This window comes from Bufo gargarizans, chromosome 1 (assembly GCF_014858855.1).
Source record: "Bufo gargarizans isolate SCDJY-AF-19 chromosome 1, ASM1485885v1, whole genome shotgun sequence".
NCBI classification, from domain to species: domain Eukaryota; kingdom Metazoa; phylum Chordata; class Amphibia; order Anura; family Bufonidae; genus Bufo; species Bufo gargarizans.
In genome coordinates this window covers 701,049,610-701,075,203 of record NC_058080.1, presented here as the reverse complement: position 1 = coordinate 701,075,203, position 25,594 = coordinate 701,049,610, and the positions used below count along the sequence as shown (strand labels likewise).

General features: G+C 42.5%; 1 protein-coding gene across 1 annotated transcript in view; it reads right to left on the bottom strand.

The window, feature by feature from the left end:
- Positions 1 to 25,594, bottom strand: part of LOC122924806 (von Willebrand factor A domain-containing protein 5A-like) — a 274,200-nt gene that overhangs the window by 37,566 nt on the left and 211,040 nt on the right. The gene's annotated exons all lie outside the window — the stretch shown is intronic.

Here is a 25,594-nt window from a genome sequence, read left to right as displayed (position 1 = left end):
GTCCATTCCTTGTGTTCTTTAGCCCAAACAAGTCTCTTCTGCTTGTTGCCTGTCCTTAGCAGTGGTTTCCGAGCAGATATTCTACCACGAAGGCCTGATTCACACCGTCTCCTCTTAACAGTTGTTCTAGAGATGTGTCTGCTGCTAGAACTCTGTGTGGCATTGACCTGGTCTCTAATCTGAGCTGCTGTTAACCTGCGATTTCTGAGGCTGGTGACTCGGGTGAACTTATCCTCCGCAGCACAGGCGACTCTTAGTCTTCCTTTCCTGGGGCGGTACGCATTTGAGCCAGTTTCTTTGTAGCGCTTGATGTTTTTTGTGACTGCACTTGGGGACACTTTCAACGTTTTCCCAATTTTTCGGACTGACTGACCTTCATTTCTTAAAGTAATGATGGCCACTCGTTTTTCTTTACTTAGCTGCTTTTTTCTTGCCATAATACAAATTCTAACAGTCTATTCAGTAGGACTATCAGCTGTGTATCCACCTGACTTCACAACGCAACTGATGGTCCCAACCCCATTTATAAGGCAAGAAAACCTGACAGGGCACACCTGTGAAGTGAAAACCATTTCAGGTGACTACCTCTTGAAGCTCATCAAGAGAATGCCAAGAGTGTGCAAAGCAGTAATCAAAGCAAAAGGTGGCTACTTTGAAGAACCTAGAATATTACATATTTTCAGTTGTTTCATACTTTTTTGATAAGTAGATAATTCCACATGTGTTAATTCATAGATTTGATGCCTTCAGTGTGAATCTACAATTTTCCTAGTCATGAAAATAAAGAAAACTCTTTGAATGAGAAGGTGTGTCCAAACTATTGGTCTGTACTGTATATATATATATACACTCACTAAAGAATTATTAGGAACACCTGTTCTATTTCTCATTAATGCGATTATCTAGTCAACCAATCACATGGCAGTTGCTTCAATGCATGTAGGGTTGTGGTCCTGGTCAAGACAATCTCCTGAACTCCAAACTGAATATCAGAATGGGAAAAAAAGGTGATTTTAAGCAATTTTGAGCGTGGCATAGTTGTTGGTGCCAGACGGGCCGGTCTGAGTATTTCACAATCTGCTCAGTTACAGGGATTTTCACGCACAACCATTTCTAGGGTTTACAAAGAATGGTGTGAAAAGGGAAAAACATCCAGTATGCGGCAGTCCTGTGGGCGAAAATGCCTTGTTGATGCTAGAGGTCAGAGGAGAATGGGCCGACTGATTCAAGTTGATAGAAGAGCAATGTTGACTGAAATAACCACTCGTTACAACCGAGGTATGCAGCAAAGCATTTGTGAAGCCACAACACGCACAACCTTGAGGCGGATGGGCTACAACAGCAGAAGACCCCACCGGGTACCACTCATCTCCACTACAAATAGGAAAAAGAGGCTACAATTTGCACGAGCTAAACAAAATTGGACTGTTGAAGACTGGAAAAATGTTGCCTGGTCTGATGATTCTCGATTTCTGTTGAGACATTCAAATGGTAGAGTCCGAATTTGGCGTAAACAGAATGAGAACATGTATCCATCATGCCTTGTTACCACTGTGCAGGCTGGTGGTGGTGGTGTAATGGTGTGGGGGATGTTTTCTGGGCACACTTTAGGCCCCTTAGTGCCAATTGGCCATCGTTTAAATGCCACGGGCTACCTGAGCAGTTCTGAAGGCAAAAGGGGGTCCAACTTGAAAGTTAAGTGTTTGCATTCTATTACTGCCATTTATAACTTTTTTTTTTTCTCTGCTTGATTAAGGGGAGTGGCCTGGGCAACCAGGTGCTATAAATTGAACCACTTAACTCTCCAGAGCTATCTCTTCCTGAGGCTTGCTCTACTAAGTGGCTTCTTATTAAGTGGAGTTAAAAAAAAGGAGTTTAAGACAAGGAGTTGGAAACTAAGGTTTGGTTATAATTTCCTTGTGTGTTGTTGGCTTAATTTTAGGTAGTCCTTCAACTACAGCAGACAGGGTCTAATTCTAAATCATATTTACTGTTTTACTTTTTTACTGGTGTAATCCCCATTTAGTATGTGTTGCACAATTCACAACGCAGTCCAGTGCACATCTTGCATGATGTATGTAGTCCTGGAACTGCCGTTCCAGGGTGTATGTATATCTTTGTTCAAGATGTGAGCAAATTACCAGTTTGGAATCGCAAATCGAGTCTCTAAATGGGCAGGTTGCAACACTGAGAGGCATTGACAATTTGCAAAAGAGTTTGCTTCTCACCGAGCAAGCACTCTTTGGGGTAGATGAGGGGGAGGGTGACAGAGAGGAGGCTGAGGAAAGTGAGGTAGCTAGCTGGGTAACAGTTAGAAAGCGGGGGAGAGGGAAGAGTGCCAGGGAGGCTAGCCCTGATCTGACACACCCCAACAAGTTTGCACGTTTGGCAGATGAGGGGGATGTCAGTCCAGGGACGGCACTGCTGCAGCTGGACACTTCCTCTGCCAGTCAGGGGAATATCAGCTCCAGTAAGCAGGGAACCAGGAGAGCAGGGCAGGCCAGACAGGTGCTGGTAGTGGGAGACTCCATTATTAGGGGAACAGATAGGGAAATCTGTCACAAAGACCGTGATCGCCGAACAGTGTGCTGTCTTCCTGGCGCTAGAGTTCGACACATCGCGGATCAGGTTGACAGATTACTGGGAGGGGCTGGAGAAGATCCAGCGGTCATGGTCCATATCGGAACCAATGACAAAGTTAGAGGTAGGTGGAGAGTCCTTAAAAATGATTTCAGGGATTTAGGTCAAAAGCTGAGGGCAAGGACTTCAAAGGTAGTATTTTCTGAAATACTGCCTGTACCACGAGCCACACAAGAAAGGCAACGGGAGATTAGTGAGATTAACAAGTGGCTCAAGAACTGGTGTAGGAAGGAGGGGTTTGGGTTCCTGGAGAACTGGGCAGGTTTTTCTATTGGCTACAGGCTCTATCGTAGGGACCGGCTGCACCTCAATGGGGAAGGGGCAGCTGTGCTGGGGAGAAAGATGGCTAGAAGGTTGGAGGAGTGTTTAAACTAGGGACTGGGGGGGGGGGAAACTACATTATAAGAGGGGAAGATAGTACAGATAGAGACCGGGGGCAAGGTAGTGGGACTGGGGGAGGAATGGAAGGAGGGACTAGAACAGTTCAGATGGAAAGGTGTAGGGTAAAAAATATACATAAACCTCTCAAATGTATGTATACTAATGCCAGAAGCCTGACTAATAAAACTGGGGATCTGGAATTACTGATGTGTGAGGAGAACTATGACATAGTGGGAATAACTGAGACATGGCTGGATGATAGCTCTATGACTGGGCAGTTAATGTACAAGATTACAGTCTGTTTAGAAAGGATCGTCAAAACCGGAGAGGGGGAGTCTACCTTTATGTAAAGTCTTGTCTAAAGCCCACACTCCGCGAAGATATAAGTGAGGGACATGAACATGTGGAGTCACTGTGGGTAGAGATACATGGAGCTAAAAACCAAAATAAATTACTAATAGGAGTTTACTATAAACCACCTAATATACCAGAGTCCACAGAAAATCTACTACTAAATGAGGTAGACGAGGCGGCAAATCATAATGAGGTGGTTATTATGGGGGACTTCAACTACCCAGATATAGACTGGGAAACTGAAACTTGTATATCTCATAAAGGAAATAGCTTCTTGGCAATAACCAAAGACAATTACCTCTCCCAACTGGTTCAGGACCCGACTAGAGGGACGGCCATACTGGACTTAGTATTAACCAATAGGCCTGACAAAAAAACAGACGTGCATGTTGGGGGACACCTGGGAAATAGTGACCATAAAGTAATAACCTTCCAATTATCATTCAAAAGAGCGTTTCTACAGGGAGGAACAAAAATACCAAACTTCAAAAAAGCTAAATTTAGCCAACTAAGAGAGGCCATAGGCCGAACTAACTGGGACAAAGTCCTCAAAAATAAAAATACAGCCTTAAAATGGGATATCTTTAAAAACATCCTAAAATCTCATTGTGAGAGGTACATACCGTATGGGAATAAAAGGTTAAGGAACAAAAAGAAACCAATGTGGATAAATAGAACTGTAAAGAAAGCAATAAATGACAAAAAGAAAGCATATAATTCACTGAAACAAGAGGGTAGCACAGAAGCACTGAAAAACTATAAGGAAAAAATAGAACATGTAAAAAACAAATAAAAGCGGCCAAACTAGAGACCGAGAGATTAATTGCCAAAGAGAGTAAAACTAACCCTAAAATGCTCTTCAATTATATAAATGTTAAAAAGTATAAATCTGAAGGTGTCGGCCCTTTAAAGAGTAATGAGGGGGAAGTCGCAGAGAGCGATGAGGAGAAAGCAAAGCTGTTAAATATTTTTTTCTCCAATGTATTCACTGAGGAAATGTCAGATGACATGCAGAATGCAAAAATAAATTCCCCATTAAAAGTGTTCCGTCTGACCCTGGAAGAAGTACATCAGCGACTTAGAAAGATTAAAATAGACAAATCGCCAGGGACGGATGGCATTTCCCCCCCGTATCCTAAAGGAATTAAGTAATGTCATAGCCAGACCCTTATTTCTGATATTTGCAGACTCTATACTGACAGGGAATGTCCCACAGGATTGGCGCATAGCAAATGTGGTGCCAATATTCAAAAAGGGTCCAAAAACAGAGCCTGGAAACTATAGGTCGGTAAGTTTAACATCTGTTGTGGGTAAACTGTTTGAAGGTTTTCTGAGAGATGCTATCTTAGAGCATCTCAACGGAAATAAGCAAATAATTCCATATCAGCATGGCTTCGTGAGGGATCGGTCATGCCAAACTAATTTAATCAGTTTCTATGAGGAGGTAAGTTCTAGACTTGACAGCGGCGAATCAATGGATGTCGTATATCTGGACTTCTCCAAAGCATTTGACACTGTACCACATAAAAGGTTAGTATATAAAATGAGAATGCTCGGACTGGGAGAAAACGTCTGTAAGTGGGTAAGTAACTGGCTCAGTGATAGAAAACAGAGGGTGGTTATTAACGGTACACACTCAGATTGGGTCACTGTCACTAGTGGGGTACCTCAGGGGTCAGTATTGGGCCCTATTCTTTTCAATATATTTATTAATGATCTTGTAGAAGGCTTGCACAGTAAAATATCAATTTTCGCAGATGTCACTAAACTGTGTAAAGTAATTTACACTGATGAGGACAGTATACTACTACAGAGGGATCTGGATAGATTGGAGGCTTGGGCAGATAAGTGGCAGCTGAGGTTTAACACTGATAAATGTAAAGTTATGCACATGAGAAGGAAAAATGCAAGTCACCCGTACATACTAAATGGTAAAACACTGGGTAACACTAACATGGAAAAGGAACTAGGAATTTTAATAAACAGCAAACTAAGCAGTAAAAACCAGTGTCATGCAGCTGCTGCCAAGGCCAACAAGATAATGGGTTGCATCAAAAGGGGCATAGATTCCCGTGATGAGATCATAGTCCTACCACTTTACAAATCACTAGTCAGACCACACATGGAGTACTGTGTACAGTTCTGGGCTCCTGTAAACAAGGCAGAAATAGCAGAGCTGGAGAAGGTCCAGAGGAGGGCAACTAAAGTAATAACGGGAATGGGGCAACTACAGTACCCTGAAAGATTATTAAAATTAGGGCTATTCACTTTAGAAAAAAGACGACTGAGAGGAGATCTAATTAATATGTATAAATATATCAGGGGTCAGTACAGAGATCTATCCCATCATCTATTTATCCCCAGGACTGTGACTGTGACGAGGGGACATCCTCTGCGTCTGGAGGAAAGAAGGTTTGTACACAAACATAGAAAAGGATTCTTTACGGTAAGAGCAGTGAGACTATGGAACTCTCTGCCTGAGGAGGTGGTGATGGTGAGTACAATAAAGGAATTCAAGAGGGACCTGGATGTATTTCTGGAGTGTAATAATATTACAGGCTATAGCTACTAGAGAGGGGTCGTTGATCCAGGGAGTTATTCTGATTGCCTGATTGGAGTCGGGAAGGAATTTTTTATTCCCCTAAAGTGGGGAAAATTGGCTTCTACCTCACAGGTTTTTTTTTGCCTTCCTCTGAATCAACTTGCAGGATAACAGGCCGAACTGGATGGACAAATGTATTTTTCGGCCTTATCTACTATGTTACTATGTAACACTGTATTAGTATGGTGTTCCTAATAATTCTTTAGGTGAGTGTATATATTCAAATCAACCCAATTTCTCCAAAATGAAAATAATTAAGCTATTAAAAAAATAAAATCATAGGCATCGCACACACGAAAAACACCCGTACTATAAAAATATAGGAATATTTATCCCAATTACACAGGAGATTACCTGTATAATAGGAAATTACCACTACATTCTAATATTGCTCACATAAAATTACTGCCAAAAATAGGCAAAGACCCAACAATTCCTGGACCTTACAGACTGATTTCTCTAATAGACCAAGATAAAATAATATCCCAAAAAATTGCAGATAGGCTAGCCTCTCTGATGCCAAAACCTTTAAAACCTGAACAAGTTGGATTCATCAAAGGATGAGCAGCAGTCACCAACATTAGAAAGGTTTTAACTATACTAGACAGAACTAAGCACTGTCCCCAATCAGATGAACATCCAACATTAATAACCTTCGATGCTGAAAAAGCATTTGACAATATAAGGTGGTTCTGGTTGGGGGCAGTGCTCGACATAATGAACTTACAGAACAACATTAGATACATACACCAGGGTTCTTATCTCCCACATTTTAATTATATAAATGAATAAGACAGGGATGTCCCCTATCCCCACTTCTATTTGATTTGGCCAGAGAACCATTAGCAAAATCATTAGAAGAATCAGAACTATACAAGGGATCAATATTGACAAAAAAAAGAAGTAAAATTAGCTATGTTTGCAGAAGACACAATATTTATGTTTCAACCACAAAAACAATAAAAAAAAGTACTGACACATATTCAAGACTTCGGTATAATAGCAGGATTATATATTAACATATCTAAAAGTGAATTATCAGCACTAAAAAATCCCAAATCTGAACAGTTCTGGTGTCAGAAAGGCATAACTCTAAAACCAGTATCCACACCCACAAATATATGTTAAACTGCCCCCCTTTATTAAAAAAAAACATAGGAATTACAAAAATGGGAACATTTATCACTATCATCAATGGGACAATGTCAAATATAAAAAATTATAACTTTTCCAAAATGATATACTATATATCCACTTCAAACCATCACTATATTATTAAAACATACAGATATAACAAACATAAACAATATGTTAAAAATTTCTATGGCAAAGCAAAAAAAACTAAAATTGCACTAAAAAACTAATGTTACCAAAAGAGGAAGGAGAAATAATCCTCCTGAAAATTTGAAACTACAATATTTTGCCTGTTTGAGTCTCAGCATTACTCCAACACTCCTTTAGAAAAAGCATTAATAGTGCCAGAAAAATCTCAAAAAAGTCTCTTACACATAAAATACACCTAATGGCCGACCACAGCAAAGAGATCAATAGTCCTAAGACAAGGTAACATGGAAAGAGATCCGAAAAATAAACAAACTACCGTATCTATTATGTAAACACATGCCGCTATGGAACCACATAGAATTTACTCCTGGAAAAGACAGGCCTTTATTTAAAGAATGAAAAGAAAAGGGAACCCACACAGCGGGTCAAACTAATGCATGAATCTGATAAAGGATGGCTTACAGAAAAAGAAATAATAATGAAATATAACCCAAAAAATATCCGGTTCCTCACCTACACAGAAATATCCCCTTTTCTGCAATCTAGATTAAATAATCTAGGTAAAGAAGCTGCAGAAACAACATTTGATCTTTTATTGAAAACACCTCAAAATAATCCAGCCATTTCACATACACATATCCAAAAACTTTTTAAGACATGGACCCTTCTTCAAAATAAGACATAAAGCATATCTAGGATTTAACATCCCAAAAAATGATAAAAATCCAAAAAGAATAACAAACTCCCCTAAATGTAACGCATCAATCACAGACCTATGGCATGGATTATGGACCTGTAACAACATTCAAAACTTCTGGCATAACATCCAACAATATATAGAAGCGCACTGGAAAATAACTCTACCACTAACATAGTAACAGTTTATAAGGCCAAAAAAATACATCTGTCCATCCAGTTCGACCTGTTATCCTGCAAGTTGATCCAGAGGAAGGCAAAAAGAAAAAAACCCTGTGTGGTAGAAGCCAATTTTTGCCCACAACCGTTGTGTGCATCCGTGGCCGTTGTTCCGTTTTCCGTGATTTTCTGCGGACCCATTGACTTTCAATGGGTCCGTTGAAAACTCGGAAAATGCACCGTTGTTCATCAGCGGCCGTGATCCGTGTTTCCTGTCCATCAAAAAAATAAGACCTGTCCTATTTTTTTGACGGACAACGGTTCACGGACCCATTCAAGTCAATGGGTTCGTGAAAGAACACGGATGCACACAAGATTGGCATCTGCGTCCATGGCCGTAGGTTACTTTCATACAGACAGATCCGAAGATCCGTCTGCATAAAAGCTTTTTCAGAGCTGAGTTTTCACTTCGTGAAAACTCAGATCCAACAGTATATTCTAACACAGAGGCGTTCCCATAGTGATGGGGACGCTTCTAGTTAGAATATACTACGAACTGTGTACATGACTGCCCCCTGCTGCCTGGCAGCACCCGATCTCTTACAGGGGGCTGTGATCCGTACAATTAACCCCTCAGGTGCCGCACGTGATGGGTTAATTGTGCATATTATAGCCCCCTATAAGAGATCAGGGGCTGCCAGGCAGCAGGGGGCAGACCCCCTCCCTCCCCAGTTTTAATTTCATTGGTGGCCAGTGCGGGCCCCCCCTCCCTCCCCCTATTGTATTAATTTCATTGGTGGCCAGTGTGCGCCCCCCCCCCCCCGGCCCCCCTCCCTCCCTCTATTGTATTAATTTAGTTGGTGGTCAGTGCGGCCTCCCCTCCCCCCCCATCATTGGTGGCAGCGGAGAGTTCCAATCGGAGTCCCAGTTTAATCGCTGGGGCTCCGATCGGTAACCATGGCAACCAGGACGCTACTGCAGTCCTGGTTGCCATGGTTACTTAGCAATATTAGAAGCATCATACTTACCTGCTGCGCTGTCTGTGACCAGCCGGGCGCTCCTCCTACTGGTAAGTGACAGATCATTAAGCAATGCGCCGCACAGACCTGTCACTTACCAGTAGGAGGAGCTCCCGGCCGTTCACAGACAGCGCAGCAGGTAAGTATGATGCTTTTAATATTGCTAAGTAACCATGGCAACCAGGACTGCAGTAGCGTCCTGGTTGCCATGGTTAGCGATCGGAGCCCCAGCGATTAATTGTGCTGATAACAGCCCCCTGTAAGAGATCGGGTGCTGCCAGGCAGCAGGGGGCAGTCATGTACACAGTTCTTAGTATATTTTAACTTGAAGCGTCCCCATCACCATGGGAATGCCTCTGTGTTAGAATATACTGTCGGATCTGAGTTTCACAATCTAACTCATATCCGACAGTATATTCTAACATAGAGGCGTTCCCATGGTGATGGGGACGCTTCAAGTTAAAATATACCATTGGATTGGAGAAAACTCTGATCCGATGGTATAATAGGGACTCCTGACTTTACATTGAAAGTCAATGGGGGACAGACCCATTTGCAATTGCACCATATTGTGTCAACGTCAAACAGATCCGTCCCCATTGACTTGCATTGTAAGTCAGGATGGATCCGTTTGGGTCCGCACGGCCAGGCGGACACCAAAACGTTTTTTTCTTCATGTCCGTGGATCCTCCAAAAATCAAGGAAGACCCACGGAAGAAAAAACGATCACGGATCACGGACCTACGGACCCCGTTTTTGCGGACCTTAAAAAAAAACAGTCGTGTGCATGAGGCCTAACTCCCTGGATCAACGACCCCTCTCTAGAAGCTATAGCCTGTAATATTATTACACTCCAGAAATACATCCAGGCCCCTCTTGAACTCTTTTATTGTACTTACCATCACCACCTCCTCAGACAGAGAGTTCCATAGTCTCACTGCTCTTACTGTAAAGAATCCTCTTCTATGTTTGTGTACAAACCTTCTTTCATCCAGACGCAGAGGATGTCCCCTCGTCACAGTCACAGTCCTGGGGATAAATAGATAATGAGAGAGATCTCTGTACTGACCCCTGATATATTTATAAAGGTGAAACTCGAAAAATTAGAATATCGTGCAAAAGTTCATTTATTTCAGTAATATTGTGAAAAGGTTCCATATTCTAGGTTGAAAGTGTCACACTCTAGTCAGCTAATTAGTTCATACCCCCTGAGCAAAGGGTACCTAAGATTGTGACTTTGGGGTTTTCATAAGCTGTAAGCCATAATCATCCAAATTATAACAAATAAAGGCTTGAAATATCTCGCTTTGCATGTAATGAGTCTATCTCATCTATTAGTTTCACCTTTTAAGTTGCATTACTGAAATAAATGGACTTTGCAAGATATTCAAATTTTTTTAGTTTTACCTGTACATAACTATTAGATTCCCCCTCAGTTGTCTTTTTTCTAAAGTGAATAACCCTAATTTTGATAATCTTCCAGGGTACTGTAGTCCAACCATTCCAGTTATTACTTTAGTTGCCCTCCTCTGGACCCTCTCCAGCTCTGCTATGTCTGCCATGTTCACAGGAGCCCAGAACTGTACACAGTACTCCATGTGTGGTCTGACTAGTGATTTGTAAAGTGGTAGGACTATGATCTCATCACGGAAATCTATGCCCCTTTTGATGCAACCCATTATCTTGTTGGCCTTGGCAGCAGCTGCATGACACTGGTTTTTACTGCTTAGTTTGCTGTTTATTAAAATTCCTAGTTCCTTTTCCATGTTAGTGTTACTCCATGTGTAGTCTGACCAGTGATTTTTAACCACCTCAGATCCCCTAGCTTAAACACCCTTAATGACCAGACCACTTTTTACAATTCTGCACTACACTACTATCACGGTTTGTTGCTCGGTCATGCAACTTACCACCCAAATGAATTTTACTTCCTTTTCTTCTCACTAATAGAGCTTTCATTTGGTGGTATTTCATTGCTGCTGACATTTTTACTTTTTTTTGTTATTAATCGAAATGTACCGAAATTTTTGCAAAAAAATGAAATTTCTCACTTTTAGTTGTAAATTTTTTCAAATAAAACTACATTTCTATATAAATTTTTCTCTAAATTTATTGTTCTACATATCTTTGATAAAAAAAATAAGTGTATATTTATTGGTTTGGGTAAAAGTTATAGTGTTTAAAAACTATGGTACAAAAATGTAAATTTCCGCTTTTTGAAGCAGCTCTGACTTTCTGAGCACCTGTCATGTTTCCTGAGGTTCTACAATGCCCAGACAGTAGAAAACCCCCACAAATGACCCCATTTCGCAAAGTAGACACCCTAAGTTATTCGCTGATGGGCATAGTGAGTTCATAGAACTTTTTATTTTTTGTCACAAGTTAGCGGAAAATGATGAATTTTTTTTTTCCTTACAAAGTCTCATATTCCACTAACTTGTGACAAAAAATAAAAACTTCCATGAACTCACTATGCCCATCACGAAATACCTTGGGGTGTCTTCTTTCCAAAATGGGGTCACTTGTGGGGTAGTTATACTGCCCTGGCATTTTAGGGACCCTAATGCGTGAGAAGTAGTTTGAAATCAAAATGTGTAAAAAAATGCCCTGTGAAATCCTAAAGGTGCTCTTTGGAATGCCTTTTTACACATGCCCATGCTGGGTGAGCTAAATATCTCTGTCAAATGAAAACTTTGTATAAAAAAAATGGGAAAAGTTGTCTTTTAGAGAGATATTTCTCTCACCCAGCATGGGTATATTTAAAAAGACACCCCAAAACACATTGCCTAACTTCTCCTGAGTACGGCGATACCACATGTGTGACACTTTTTTGCAGCCTAGGTGGGCAAAGGGGCCCACATTCCAAAGAGCACCTTTAGGAGTTCACAGGGCATTTTTTTTTACATATTTTGATTTCAAACTACTTCTCAAGCATTAGGGCCCCTAAAATGCCAGGGCAGTATAACTACCCCACAAGTGACCCCATTTTGGAAATTTTGTGATGGGCATAGTGAGTTCATGGAAGTTCTTATTTTTTGTCACAAGTTAGTGGAATATGAGACTGTGTAAGAAAAAAAAAAAAAAAACATTTTCCGCTAACTTGTGACAAAAAATAAAAAAATTCTAGGAACTCGCCATGCCCTCACGAAATACCTTGGGGTGTCTTCTTTCCAAAATGGGGTCGCTTGTGGGGTAGTTATACTGCCCTGGCATTTTAGGGGCCCTAATGCGTGAGAAGTAGTTTGAAATCCAAATGTGTTAAAAATGTCCTGTGAAATCCTAAAGGTGCTCTTTAGAATGTGGGCCCCTTTGCCCACCTAGGCTGCAAAAAAGTGTCACACATGTGGTATCGCCGTACTCGGAAGAAGTAGGGCAATGTCTTTTGGGGTGTATTTTTACATATACCCATGCTGGGTGAGAGAAATATCTCTCTAAAAGTCAACTTTTCCAATTTTTTATGCAAAGTTGTCATTATAGAGAGATATTTATCTCACTCAGCATGGGTATATGTAAAAAGACACCCCAAAACACATTGCCCAACATCTCATGAGTACGGCGATACCACATGTGTGACACTTTTTTGCCGCCTAGATGCGCAAAGGGGCCCAAATTCCTTTTAGGAGGGCATTTTTAGACATTTGGATCCCAGACTTCTTCTCATGCTTTAGGGCCCCTAAAATGCCAGAGCAGTATAAATACCCCACATGTGACCCCATTTTGGAAAGAAGACACCCCAAGGTATTCAATGAAGGGCATGGCGAGTTCATAGAAGATTTTTTTTTTTTTGGCACAAGTTAGCGGAAATTGTTTTTTGTTTTGTTTTTCTCACAAAGTCTCCCTTTCCGCTAACTTGGGACAAAAAGTTCAATCTTTCATGGACTCAATATGCCCCTCAGCAAATACCTTGGGGTGTCTTCTTTCCGAAATGGGGTCACATGTGGGGTATTTATACTGCCCTGGCATTTTAGGGGCCCTAAAGCATGAGAAGAAGTCTGGAATATAAATGTCTAAAAAATTTTACGCATTTGGATTCCGTGAGGGGTATGGTGAGTTCATGTGAGATTTTATTTTTTGTCACAAGTTGAATATGAGACTTTGTAAGAAAAAAACTATAAAACAAAAAAATATAAAAAATCTATTTCCGCTAACTTGTGCCAAAAAAAAGTCTGAATGGAGCCTTACAGGGGGGTGATCAATGAAAGGGGGGTGATCACCCTATATAGACTCCCTGATCACCCCCCTGTCATTGATCACCCCCCTGTAAGGCTCCATTCAGAGGTCTGTATGTGTTTTACGGATCCACGGATCCATGGATCGGATCCGCAAAACACATACGGACGTCTGAATGGAGCCTTACAGGGGGGTGATCAATGACAGGGGGGTGATCACCATATATAGACTCCCTGATCACCCCCCTGTCATTGATCACCCCCCTGTAAGGCTCCATTCAGATGTCGGTATGTGTTTTACGGATCCACGGATCCATGGATCGGATCCGCAAAACACATACTGACGTCTGAATGGAGCCTTACAGGGGGGTGATCAATGACAGGGGGGTGATCACCATATTTAGACTCCCTGATCAAAATGGGTCAAAAGAAGGACTTGACAGGCTCAGAAAAGTCAAAAATAGTGAGATATCTTGCAGAGGGATGCAGCACTCTTAAAATTGCAAAGCTTCTGAAGCGTGATCATCGAACAATCAAGCGTTTCATTCAAAATAGTCAACAGGATCGCAAGAAGCGTGTGGAAAAACCAAGGCGCAAAATAACTGCCCATGAACTGAGAAAAGTCAAGCGTGCAGCTGCCAAGATGCCACTTGCCACCAGTTTGGCCATATTTCAGAGCTGCAACATCACTGGAGTGCCCAAAAGCACAAGGTGTGCAATACTCAGAGACATGGCCAAGGTAAGAAAGGCTGAAAGACGACCACCACTGAACAAGACACACAAGCTGAAACGTCAAGACTGGGCCAAGAAATATCTCAAGACTGATTTTTCAAAGGTTTTATGGACTGATGAAATGAGAGTGAGTCTTGATGGGCTAGATGGATGGGCCCGTGGCTGGATTGGTAAAGGGCAGAGAGCTCCAGTCCGACTCAGACGCCAGCAAGGTGGAGGTGGAGTACTGGTTTGGGCTGGTATCATCAAAGATGAGCTTGTGGGGCCTTTTTGGGTTGAGGATGGAGTCAAGCTCAACTCCCAGTCCTACTGCCAGTTTCTGGAAGACACCTTCTTCAAGCAGTGGTACAGGAAGAAGTCTGCATCCTTCAAGAAAAACATGATTTTCATGCAGGACAATGCTCCATCACACGCGTCCAAGTACTCCACAGCGTGGCTGGCAAGAAAGGGTATAAAAGAAGAAAATCTAATGACATGGCCTCCTTGTTCACCTGATCTGAACCCCATTGAGAACCTGTGGTCCATCATCAAATGTGAGATTTACAAGGAGGGAAAACAGTACACCTCTCTGAACAGTGTCTGGGAGGCTGTGGTTGCTGCTGCACGCAATGTTGATAGTGAACAGATCTAAACACTGACAGAATCCATGGATGGCAGGCTTTTGAGTGTCCTTGCAAAGAAAGGTGGCTATATTGGTCACTGATTTGTTTTTGTTTTGTTTTTGAATGTCAGAAATGTATATTTGTGAATGTTGAGATGTTATATTGGTTTCACTGGTAAAAATAAATAATTGAAATGGGTATATATTTGTTTTTTGTTAAGTTGCCTAATAATTATGCACAGTAATAGTCACCTGCACACACAGATATCCCCCTAAAATAGCTAAAACTAAAAACAAACTAAAAACTACTTCCCAAAATATTCAGCTTTGATATTAATGAGTTTTTGGGGTTCATTGAGAACATGGTTGTTGTTCAATAATAAAATTAATCCTCAAAAATACAACTTGCCTAATAATTCTGCACTCCCTGTATGGGCTGATCAGGGGTTAATAAGTGACAGGGGGGGTGTAGTGTAGTGTGGTGCTACTTATTACAGAGCTGCCTGTGTCCTCTGGTGGTCGATCCAAGCAAAAGGGACCACCAGAGGACCAGGTAGCAGGTATATTAGACGCTGTTATCAAAACAGCGTCTAATATAACTGTTAGGGGTTAAAAAATCGCATCTATAGCCTGCCAGCGAACTATCGCCGCTGGCAGGCTGTAGATCCACTCGCTTACCTGCAGTTCCTGTGAACGCGCGCGCCTGTGTGCGCGCGTTCACAGGAAATATCGCGTCTCGTGAGATGACACATAGATGCGTGACTGTGCCTTAGTGAGCCGCCTCCGAAATCCGCCTGCGATCCTGCGTTAGGCGGTCCGGAGGCGGTTAAAGTGGCAGGACTATGTTCTCATCACAGGCATCTATGCCCCTTTTGATGTAACCCATTATCCTATTGGCCTTGGCAGCAGCTGCCTGACACTGGTTTCTACAACTTAGTTTGCTGTTCACAAAAATTCCTAGGTCCTTTTCCATGTCAGTGTTACCCAGTGTTTTACCATTTGGCATGTATGGGTAAATTGCATTATTCCTTCCCATGTGCAAAACCTTACATTTGTCAGTGTTAAACCTCATCTGCCACATATCTGCCAAAGCCTTCAGTCTATCTAGATCCATCTGTAGCAGTATACTGTCCTCTTCCGTGTTAATTACTTTACACAGTTTAGTGCAACATTTTTTATTTTACTGTGCAAGCCTTTTAAAAGATCATTAATAGGTATATTCAAGAGAATAGGGCCATATACTGACCCCTGGGGTACTCCACTAGTGACAGTGACCCAATCTGAGTGTGTACCATAAATAACCACCCTCTGTTTTCTATCACTGAGCCATATACTTACCCACATACAGACATTTTCTCCCAGTCCGAGCATTCTCATTTTATATACTAACCTTTCTTGCGGTACAGTGTCAAATGCCTTGGAGAAGTCCAGATATACGACAGCCATTGATTCGCCGCTGTCAAGTCTAGAACTTACCTCCTCATAGAAACTTATTAAATTAGTTTGACATGACCGATCCCTCATGAAGTCATGCTGATATGGCATTATTTGCTTATTTTCATTGAGGTACTCCAAGATAGCATCTCTTAGAAAACCTTCAAACAGTTTACCCACGACAGATGTTAAACTTACCGGCCTGTAGTTTCTGGGCTGTGTTTTTGTACCTTTTTTAAATATTAGCACAACATTTGCTATGCACCAATTCGGCGGAACACTCCCTGTCAGTATAGAGTCCTTAAAAATCTGAAAAAAGGGTCTGGCTATGACATTACTTAATTCTCTTAGGATATAGGGGTGTATGCCATCTGGTCCTGGCGATTTGTCTATTTTAATCTTTTTAAGAAGCCGCTGTACATCTTCCTGGGTCAGACAAGGCACTTTTAATGGGGAATCTACTTTTACATTCTGCATTTCTTTATAATTGTTTATTTTATTAATTTTTATCAATGAAAAAGTAATATAGGTACAATGTCACATTGCATATCAGTGAAAAGCAATACAGGTACAATGTCATATCGCATAACATCAATATCAAGAATGTATATTGGTACATAAAACACATATTTCGTATCAGAGGCCAATGGCCACATTGGGAGTTGACACAAAAAAGACATAAAATAACGACAACGACACGACACATAAGGTTGAGAGAGAGGAAAGAAAAAAAAATGAAAAAAAGGGGGGAAGAAAAACTAATGTTCAGAGGACCCTTACTGTAAGTGATCAAAAGCATCATCCCATGCCTGCCAGACCTTTGTAAATCTATCAACTGAGTTAGTAATGCAGGCAGTTAGGTATTCCATTTTCCTAACCTCCATCACACTGTGGATGAAGTCCAGTCGGGCAGGCGCGTCTGTTCTCAACCAAAACCCTGCAATTAGGCGTCTAGCCGCCGTCAACACCTGAAGGACTAGAAGCAGGAATTGTTTCTTTAATCACATTTTTGGCATATTCAATAAGTAAAAAAGAGGTGTAAAAGGAAATTGAATTGCGAGGAGTTGAAAGAGAACAGACCCCACCATTCTCCAAAAAGGCTCAATCACAGGACATTCCCCAAAAATATGAATATGAGTCCCCTCACCTGTCGTACATCTCCAACATCTATCAGAAATATCTCGGCTAAAGTGTTTTAGTAGCTGTGGTGTATGATACCAAAACATAAGCACTTTATATGTGTTTTCTCTATATGTAACACATGAAGACGACTTCGCTGCCCGTTCCCATATCTGTTTCCACTCAGCATGCGCTATAGGATAGCCAACCCCGCGTTGTAATCGTCATCTTACATAGTTTCTCAAATGGTGTAGGGGTTGACACTTTCATTGAGTGAAAGAGGTCCGAAAAAAATGGCATATCTGCACATATTGAAACCTAGAGGACTCCGGCAGTTGATGCAAGGATCGTATCTCATCAAATGATAAAAAGCCCAGAGACCTATAGTTTACAACATCCGCAAATCTGAACAGTTTCCTAGGAAACCATGTTTTAAGAAAGGCTGTGTGCATTCCCAACGTAAATAATGGATTAGACAGAAAGGAGATCATAGAAGATTTTTCCGAAGCAAGTGAAAACAGTCTGTTACATCTCGACCATATGTTACAGGTAATAGACATGGGGCCTAATAGCTCAGGTCTAAGCGAGGGCTGCCAAATGAGTGAATTCGGATGTACAGGGACTATCCACAACTTCTCTATTTCCACCCATCTAGAATACGCATATATGTTGGACCAGGCTGGCAATCTTCTAAGGTGTGTAGCCGAGTAATATTTTTTAATATCCGGAACTGCTAGCCCTCCTTGAGTTTTAGGTGACATTAAAATTGAGCAGCCTCTTCCCATTCCAGATGAACTTAAGCATACATGACTGAAAATTACGCAACTCCTTCTCTAGAACAGGAATTGGGAGAGTTTCAAATAAATACAGTAATTTAGGCAAAATATTTATCTTGACTGACGCTATACGGCCCAATAGGGAGATGGGAAGAGGCATGCATTTAGTCAGCAAAGTTTTGAGTTCTCGGAACGTAGATGGAAAATTTTGAGCGTACAACGAGGAGCATGTAGGGGTTAGATTTACCCCCAAATACCTCAGTGACGTTTCCGTCAATTGAAAGTGGAAGCTAGATTTTAAGGTGGTCAAATTATCAGGAGGAAGGTTAAGGGAAAGAGCCTCCGTTTTTGTGGCATTAATTTTATAACCAGATAATCTACCATACGTCTCTAGTAATTTAAAAAGGTTGGGGAGCGAGACATGCAAGTCAGTTAATGTTAGTAAAATATCGTCAGCGAATAGCGAGAGTTTGAATTCAACTGCATTCACTTTAATCCCGTGGATATCAGGGTGAGAACGGATGGCCGCTGCCAAGGGTTCTATGCATAGCGGACATCCTTGACGCGTACCATTTTTGATAGGGAAAGGTAAGGAATGAGCATGCTTCATTTTCACCGTCGCTGTGGGTTGGGCATAGAGGACATGGAGGGCTGTAAGGAAAGGGCCTCCCAAACCAAAGGCCTCCATAGCAAAGAACATAAAAGGCCACCCTAAGCGATCAAACGCTTTCTCCGCTTCAAGACTTAGCAACAGAGCTGAGTCCCTGCGTCTATTCGTGATGTCAATTAGATCAATGGTCCGCCTTGTATTATCTCCGCCCTGTCGGTCCCGGACAAAGCCCACTTGATCTTTATGGATCAGTTGGGGTAACCAGTCTGAAAGTCGGTTAGCCAAAGTTTTCGTGAAAATTTTCAAATCCGAATTAAGAAGTGCAATGGGCCTGTAATTTCCACATTCTAGGGGATCTTTACCTGGTTTAGGTATTAAAGTTATATAGGAGTGCGACATTGAAGTGGGTATTGGGGATCCTTGTAAAAAAGAGTTGAACAATAGTGTCATATGCGGTAAAAGGATGTTGGAAAATGTTGTATAATAAATGTATGGTAGACCATCTGGCCCAGGGGCTTTATTATTGGGCAATTGTTTCAGTACCTCCTGCAATTCCTCTACAGTAATAGGAGTGTTCAATGAGGCCAGAGCTTCTCCAGACAACTGAGGAAGATTGCATTTAGAAAGAAAGGAATCCAGGAGGAGCCGACTTCGCCCCGGGTCAGATGGAAGTTGTTGGGGGATAGAGTAAAGCGCCTCGTAATAGTCATGGAATAAGTTAGAGATGACCTCTGGATCATATACTATTGCACCATCACTTTGCCTCATAGCAGTTGGAGTATTTGTAATGCCAGACTCCCGAAGCTGTCGAGCCAAGAGGGTGTGTGGCTTATTCCCCCACATATAAAATCTTTGTCGCGAATACAGTAATTTTTTCTCAGTTTTATAAAACATTAGCTCCTTCAATCTGGCCCGTAGGATGGTAATGCGTCTAAGCAAAGGTCGCGAGCATCGGGATTCTAGCATTCGCTCTAAGTCCTTCAGCTGAGAGGTGATAGTGTGTTGCTGCATAGTACAGTCTTTTTTTAATCGAGATCCCATAGCTATACAGGTGCCTCTTAAGACTGCCTTATGGGCTTCCCATATCATAGATATAGGGGGACCAGAGGACTGGTTTAGGGTAAAGTATTCTGCAAGGCCATCACGTAGCTCTTGTCTAAGCAGCAGTTGATGTAAAAAGGACTCATTAAGCCGCCAATGGCAAATTCTAGAGTGGTATCCTGAAGTTTTAATGGCAATTGAAACTGGGGCATGATCAGACCACGATATAGGCCCTATGTCAGCATCTGCAAGCATCCTTAAAATTGGGACATTACCCAAAAAATAATCTATACGGGAATGCGTATTATGTGGATGTGAGAAAAAAGAAAATGTTTTTGCAGTGGGATAGTTAATTCTCCACAGGTCATACAATTCAAATTTTCGAATAAGGCGCCTAAAAAGACGTGAATTTCGACATTGATCTCTAGTGGGCGGTCTATTCTGGAGGGTTAATATATCTAAGCGTTCGGAAAAGGAGAGATTAAAGTCTCCCCCTATTAGTAACGCAGCTGGGAGCAACTTAGATAATTTCAAAAACACTTTGTTAAGGAAGGGGATTTGAGCAGTATTCGGGGCGTACAGATTGCACAGTACATGTGGACTGCCATTGAGTGTGGCCTTTAGTATAATATACCTGCCAGCGGGGTCAATAATAGCGTCCTCCACTTGTAAGGGGCAATCAGCTGATATGAGAATGGCAACACCTGCCGTTTTCCTCCCAGATGTGGCAGAATATATACGAGGGAATAAATATTGCGCAAATTTGAAAGAGCCCTGGTGATCAAAGTGGGTCTCCTGTAGAAAGACTATGTCAGCTTTTTGAGATTTGCACTCAGTAAGTGCCAGGCATCTCTTCACATTAGAGTTAAGGACTTTTACATTGAGCGAGACATACTTAATCATCTTTAAAACATCTGATAAATATACTTGCTATGCGGCTGCCATAGATCCTTTTCAAGGACAGTAACATAGATGAAAACACTTTAATGCGTTCAGTCAATTGTGGGTCGAACTCTGAAGACCTGAATATAGGAAACACAGAAAAAAGACACAAGGAGGGAGGGGGGGAGACACAAGACCATACACACATTAAAGATACACCATATAGTATCAGAATATTGGGTGCTGTCACCCAGATACAGATCAGTAAGTAGCAACTAATAATGATAATGTCAACAAACTGCCATCCCTCCATCCCAGCCAACAGAAGCGGGAGGGAGAGGGCGAAACCACTGGTCTGCTTAGTGGAAGCGTGACTGGACTGGCACAGGATGGGCCAGGTTTCAGAGCCTATAAGAACCTGAAGGAACCAAAGAATTGAACAAAAAAACAATTCTACTATCATAGGACCTTAAACAAAGAACCATAAGGCCGTCGCCTCAAGGCGAATAAAAACATTAGGAGATATAAATTGAGCAAATGACGTCCATGCAGCAATCATCGAGGATCATCTTGTGGCTCACGTGAAGGGGTCCCTCCAGCAGGGGACGATCTTCTTCTCTTTTGTCTGGCAGGTTGCCAGATCGAACCCAGGGCAGGCTGTGGATCCGGTAGTTCCCAGTCCGTGATGGATGGAATCTCAATGCCCAAAGCAGCACAAAAATCAGGGAGGTCTGCATGCTGACGCAGGATGGAGGACCTGCCATTTTTCGTAACTATTAATGCAAATGGGAATCCCCATCTATAGGGCGTCTTCTTTTCCTTCAGCAGTTGCAATAGGGGCTGTAAGATTCTTCTTTTCTGAAGTGTCCACCAAGAGAGATCTTGGTACAAATGAACAGAAGTACCATGAAAGTCAATGGAGCGTAATTCCCTGGCTTTAGACATGATGCATTCCTTCATCTGGAAATCATGTACGCAGCAGATGACATCTTTAGGCTGCGAGGAAGAGGACTTAGGCCGCAATGCTCTATGAGCTCGATCTAACTTGATAGGCTGGGGTGGCTGAGTGCCTAATAAAGTGTTGAAAAGCTCAGATAACAGTTCCTGTAGATTTTCCTCAGCAGTGGATTCAGGCAAACCCCGTATACGGATGTTATTTCTGCGTCCTCTGTTATCCAGATCCTCTAGGTGGCGTGCATTGTCCCTAATGACTTGGGACTGAGAAGCAATAACGGATTGTAGATGTGCAACACTTTTACGGGTGTCGTCATGATCTATTTCAATAGTGTCCATACGGTCTGCTAAGTGCTTCAGATCCTGCCTCAAAGATGAGATTTCAGATTTGCAGGCGTTCCTGACTTCTGAGACCAGCATTTTAAAATCCTCCTTGGTAGGCAGATGCTGTAAAGTTTGTTGAAGAATTGCAGAGCCCTGGGTAGATTGTAGAGAGTCGTCCCCTCCCTCATCCACGTATTCATTCCCCTGCTCCCAAGCAGCAGCTTATCCTCCCTCTGCCCTTCTATGATGCGTTTGGCTAGAGGGGTCGTCAGAAGATTCGGCCCAGTCTCGTTGCCTCTGGGACGGAGTGGCCATTTGCTTAGCCTGCTTAGCTGTCGATTTTGGCGGCATAATGGCGGCAGTGTCTCCTGCTAAATGTAGCCCCACTCTCACTTCTGCGGGACGTAACAGTACCCCCTCTGCGCTACTGGGCAGGAAAGTCCTTGCTAACGGGGACAGGGAGGAGGTGGTAAGCTGTAAGGCTGTATTGCGGCATGTACCTGACAGCGGCTGTGCGCACGTCTCCTCACTCCCACACGCGTCGGAGGCCTGAAATGGAAACAGGCCGCGGCCAGACGGGGTCGTGTGGAGTGGGCGGCTTAGGTAAGAATCAAGCGTCGTATTCACCCAGACGGACGTTCGGGACGAGCTGGAGGGCTTGACCGGTAATTTTTTCCCCATGTGCTGCGCTGGCGTGGCAGGAGAATCTCCTTTAGCAGCTAATGGCAGCGGAGCTCTGTCTTCACGCGGCCATTCCTGAAGACGTCCAGGCCACGCCCCCCTACATTCTGCATTTCATCTGGCAGTTTATTATCCTCAGTGAATACAGTGGAGAGTTTTTTTTTTTTTTATAGCTTTGCTTTCTCCTCATCGCTCTCTGCAACTCCCCCCTCATTACTTTGTAGAGGGCCGACACCTTCAGATTTGTACTTTTTACCATTTAATTAATTAAAGTACATTTTAGGGCTAGTTTTGCTCTAGTTTGGCTGCTTTTATTAGCTTTTTACATATTCAATTTTTTTCCTGATAGTTTTTTAGTGTTTCCTCGCAAGCCTCCTGTTTTACTGATTTAAATGCTTTCGTTTTGTCATTTATTGCTTTCTTTACAGTTCTATTTATCCACATTGGTTTTCTCTTGTTCCTTAACCTTTTATTCCCATAAAAGTATGTACCTCTCAATTAGATTTTAAGATGCTTTTAAAAATATCCCATTTTGTGGCTGTATTTTTATTTTTGAGGACTTTGTCCCAGTTAGTTAGGCCTATGGCTTTTCTTAGTTTGCTAAATTTACCTTTTTTGATATTTGATATTTTGGTTCCTCCCTGAGGAAACCCTCTTTTGAATAACAATTGGAAGGTTATTACTTTTTGGTCACTATTTCCTAGGTGTCCCCCAACCTGCACATCTGTTGTTCTGTCAGGTATATTTGTTAATACTAAGTCCAGTATTGCTGTCCCTCTAGGTCGGGTCCTGAACCAGTTGGGAAAGGTAATGTTCTTTGATTATTGCCAAGAACCTCTTTTCTTTATGAGATAAAGACTGGGAAACTGAAACCTGTATATCTGGGTAGTTAAAGTTCACCATAATCATGGACGGTAGAGGACAGGTAGACGCGGCACTCACCAGGGTCGGTTCTTCAACAAAACTTTGTTGCTGGCTAGCAGGTAGACATCAGCTGCACAGGCTGGGGAGTGGGACGGCCTGGGTGTGAAAGAACGCTCTTTCACACCCAGGCCGTCCCGCTCCCCAGCCTGTGCAGCTGATGTCTACTTGCTAGCCAGCAATAAAGTTTTGTTGAAGAACCGACCCTGGTGAGTGCCGTGTCTACCTGTCCACTACCGTCCATGCTGATTTCTCTAAGCTTACCACGCTGATCACCACGCAGTCCGGGTCTAACCTGTGCAGCCACGCGTCTTAGGAGTTCCGGGATCCGAGGATATGTGAGTGATTTCCTTAAAGGGGCAGTGCCGCTGTTTTCCTTTTTTCTGTCTCCCTACCATTTAAAGTCCACCATAATAACCACCTCATTATGATCTAACCTCATCTATCTCGTTTAGTAGCAGATTTTCTGTGGACTCTGGTATATTGGGTGGTTTATAATAAACTCCTATTAGTATTTTATTATTGTTTTTGCCTCTATGTATTTCTACCCACAGTGACTCCACATGTTCATGTCCCTCACTTATATCTTCTGTGGGCTTTAGATAGGACTTTACATAAAGGCCGACCCCTCCCCCTATCCTGTTTTGGCGATCCTTTCTAAACAGACTGTAACCCTGTACATTAACTGCCCAGTCATAGCTATCATCCAGCCATGTCTCAGTTATTCCTACTATGTCATAGTCCTCACACACCACTAATTCCAGTTCACCAGTTTTATAAGTCAGGCTTCTGGTATTACATACAATTAAGAGGTTTATGTATATTTTTTACCCTACTCCTTTCCTTCTGAACTGTTCTAGTCCCTCCTTTCATTCCTCCCACAGTCCCATTACCTTGCCCCTGGTCTCTATCTGCACTATCTTCCCATCCTATAACGTAATTACCCTGCCCCTAGTCCCTAGTTTAAACACTCCTCCAGCCTTCTAGCCATCTTCTCCCCCAACACAGCTGCCTCTTCCCCATTGAGGTGCAGCCCATCCCTATGATAGAGTCTGTAGCCGACAAAGAAGTCGGCCCAGTTCTCCAGGAACCCAAACCCCTCCTTCCTACACCAGTTCTTGAGCCACTTGTTAACCTGCCTAATCTCCCACTGCCTTTCTTGTGTGGCTCGTGGTACAGGTAATATTTTGGAAAACACTACCTTTGAGGTCATTGTTCTAAGCTTGTGACCTAAATCCCTAAAATTATTTTTAAGAACACTCCACCTACCTCTAAGTTTGTCATTTGTTCCGATATGGACCATGACTGCTGGATCTTCTCCAGCCCCTTCCAGTAATCTGACAACCCGATCCGCGATGTGTCAACTCGAGCACCAGGAAGCCAACACATCTTTTGATGATCCCGGTCTTTGTGACAGATCACCCTATCTGTACCCCTAATAATTGAGTCTCCCACTACCAGCACCTATCTGGCCTGCCCTGCTCTTCTGCTTATTGGAGCTGACATTCCCCTGACTGGCAGAGGAAGGGTCCGGCTGCAGCAGTGCTCTCCCTGAACTGACATCCCCCTTATCTGCCAACCTTGCAAACTTGTTGGGGTGTGTCAGATCAGGGCTAGCCTCCCTGGCAGTCTTTCATCTTCCCCGCTTTCTAACTGTTATCCAGCTAGCTACCTCACTTTGGTGAGCCTCCTCGCTACCACCCTCCCCCACATCTACCCCATAGAGTGCTGGCTCAGTGAGCAGCAAACTCTTTTACAAATTGTCAACGCTTCCCAGTGTTGAAACTCGCCTGTTAGATACACAATGTGCGATTCCAAACAGGCAATATGCTCACATTTTGAACAAAGATATGCACCCTCAAACGGCTGTTCCAGAACTGCATACATTAGACAAGATGTGCACAATAATGGAACACATACTAAATGGGGATTACGCAAGAAAAGAGAAAAAAATAATAATACAATATAGTGCAGTGATAAGACTCTAACTTACTGTAGTCCCCTTCTAAAGTCCCTGAAGTCAAGTAATCTAAAGTCACACACTTAATACAAACACACACTTGAACTCAAACACGCGAACGCTCACAAACTCGTTGTTTGTCTGCTTGTGTAAGTGCAGCTCTCAAACCAGACTAATTTTTTTCCTCTGGATTCAAAGGACTGAGCTGCCCTCTAGACTAGCTATTTAACTTCTCCTAATTAGATAGCAACACCC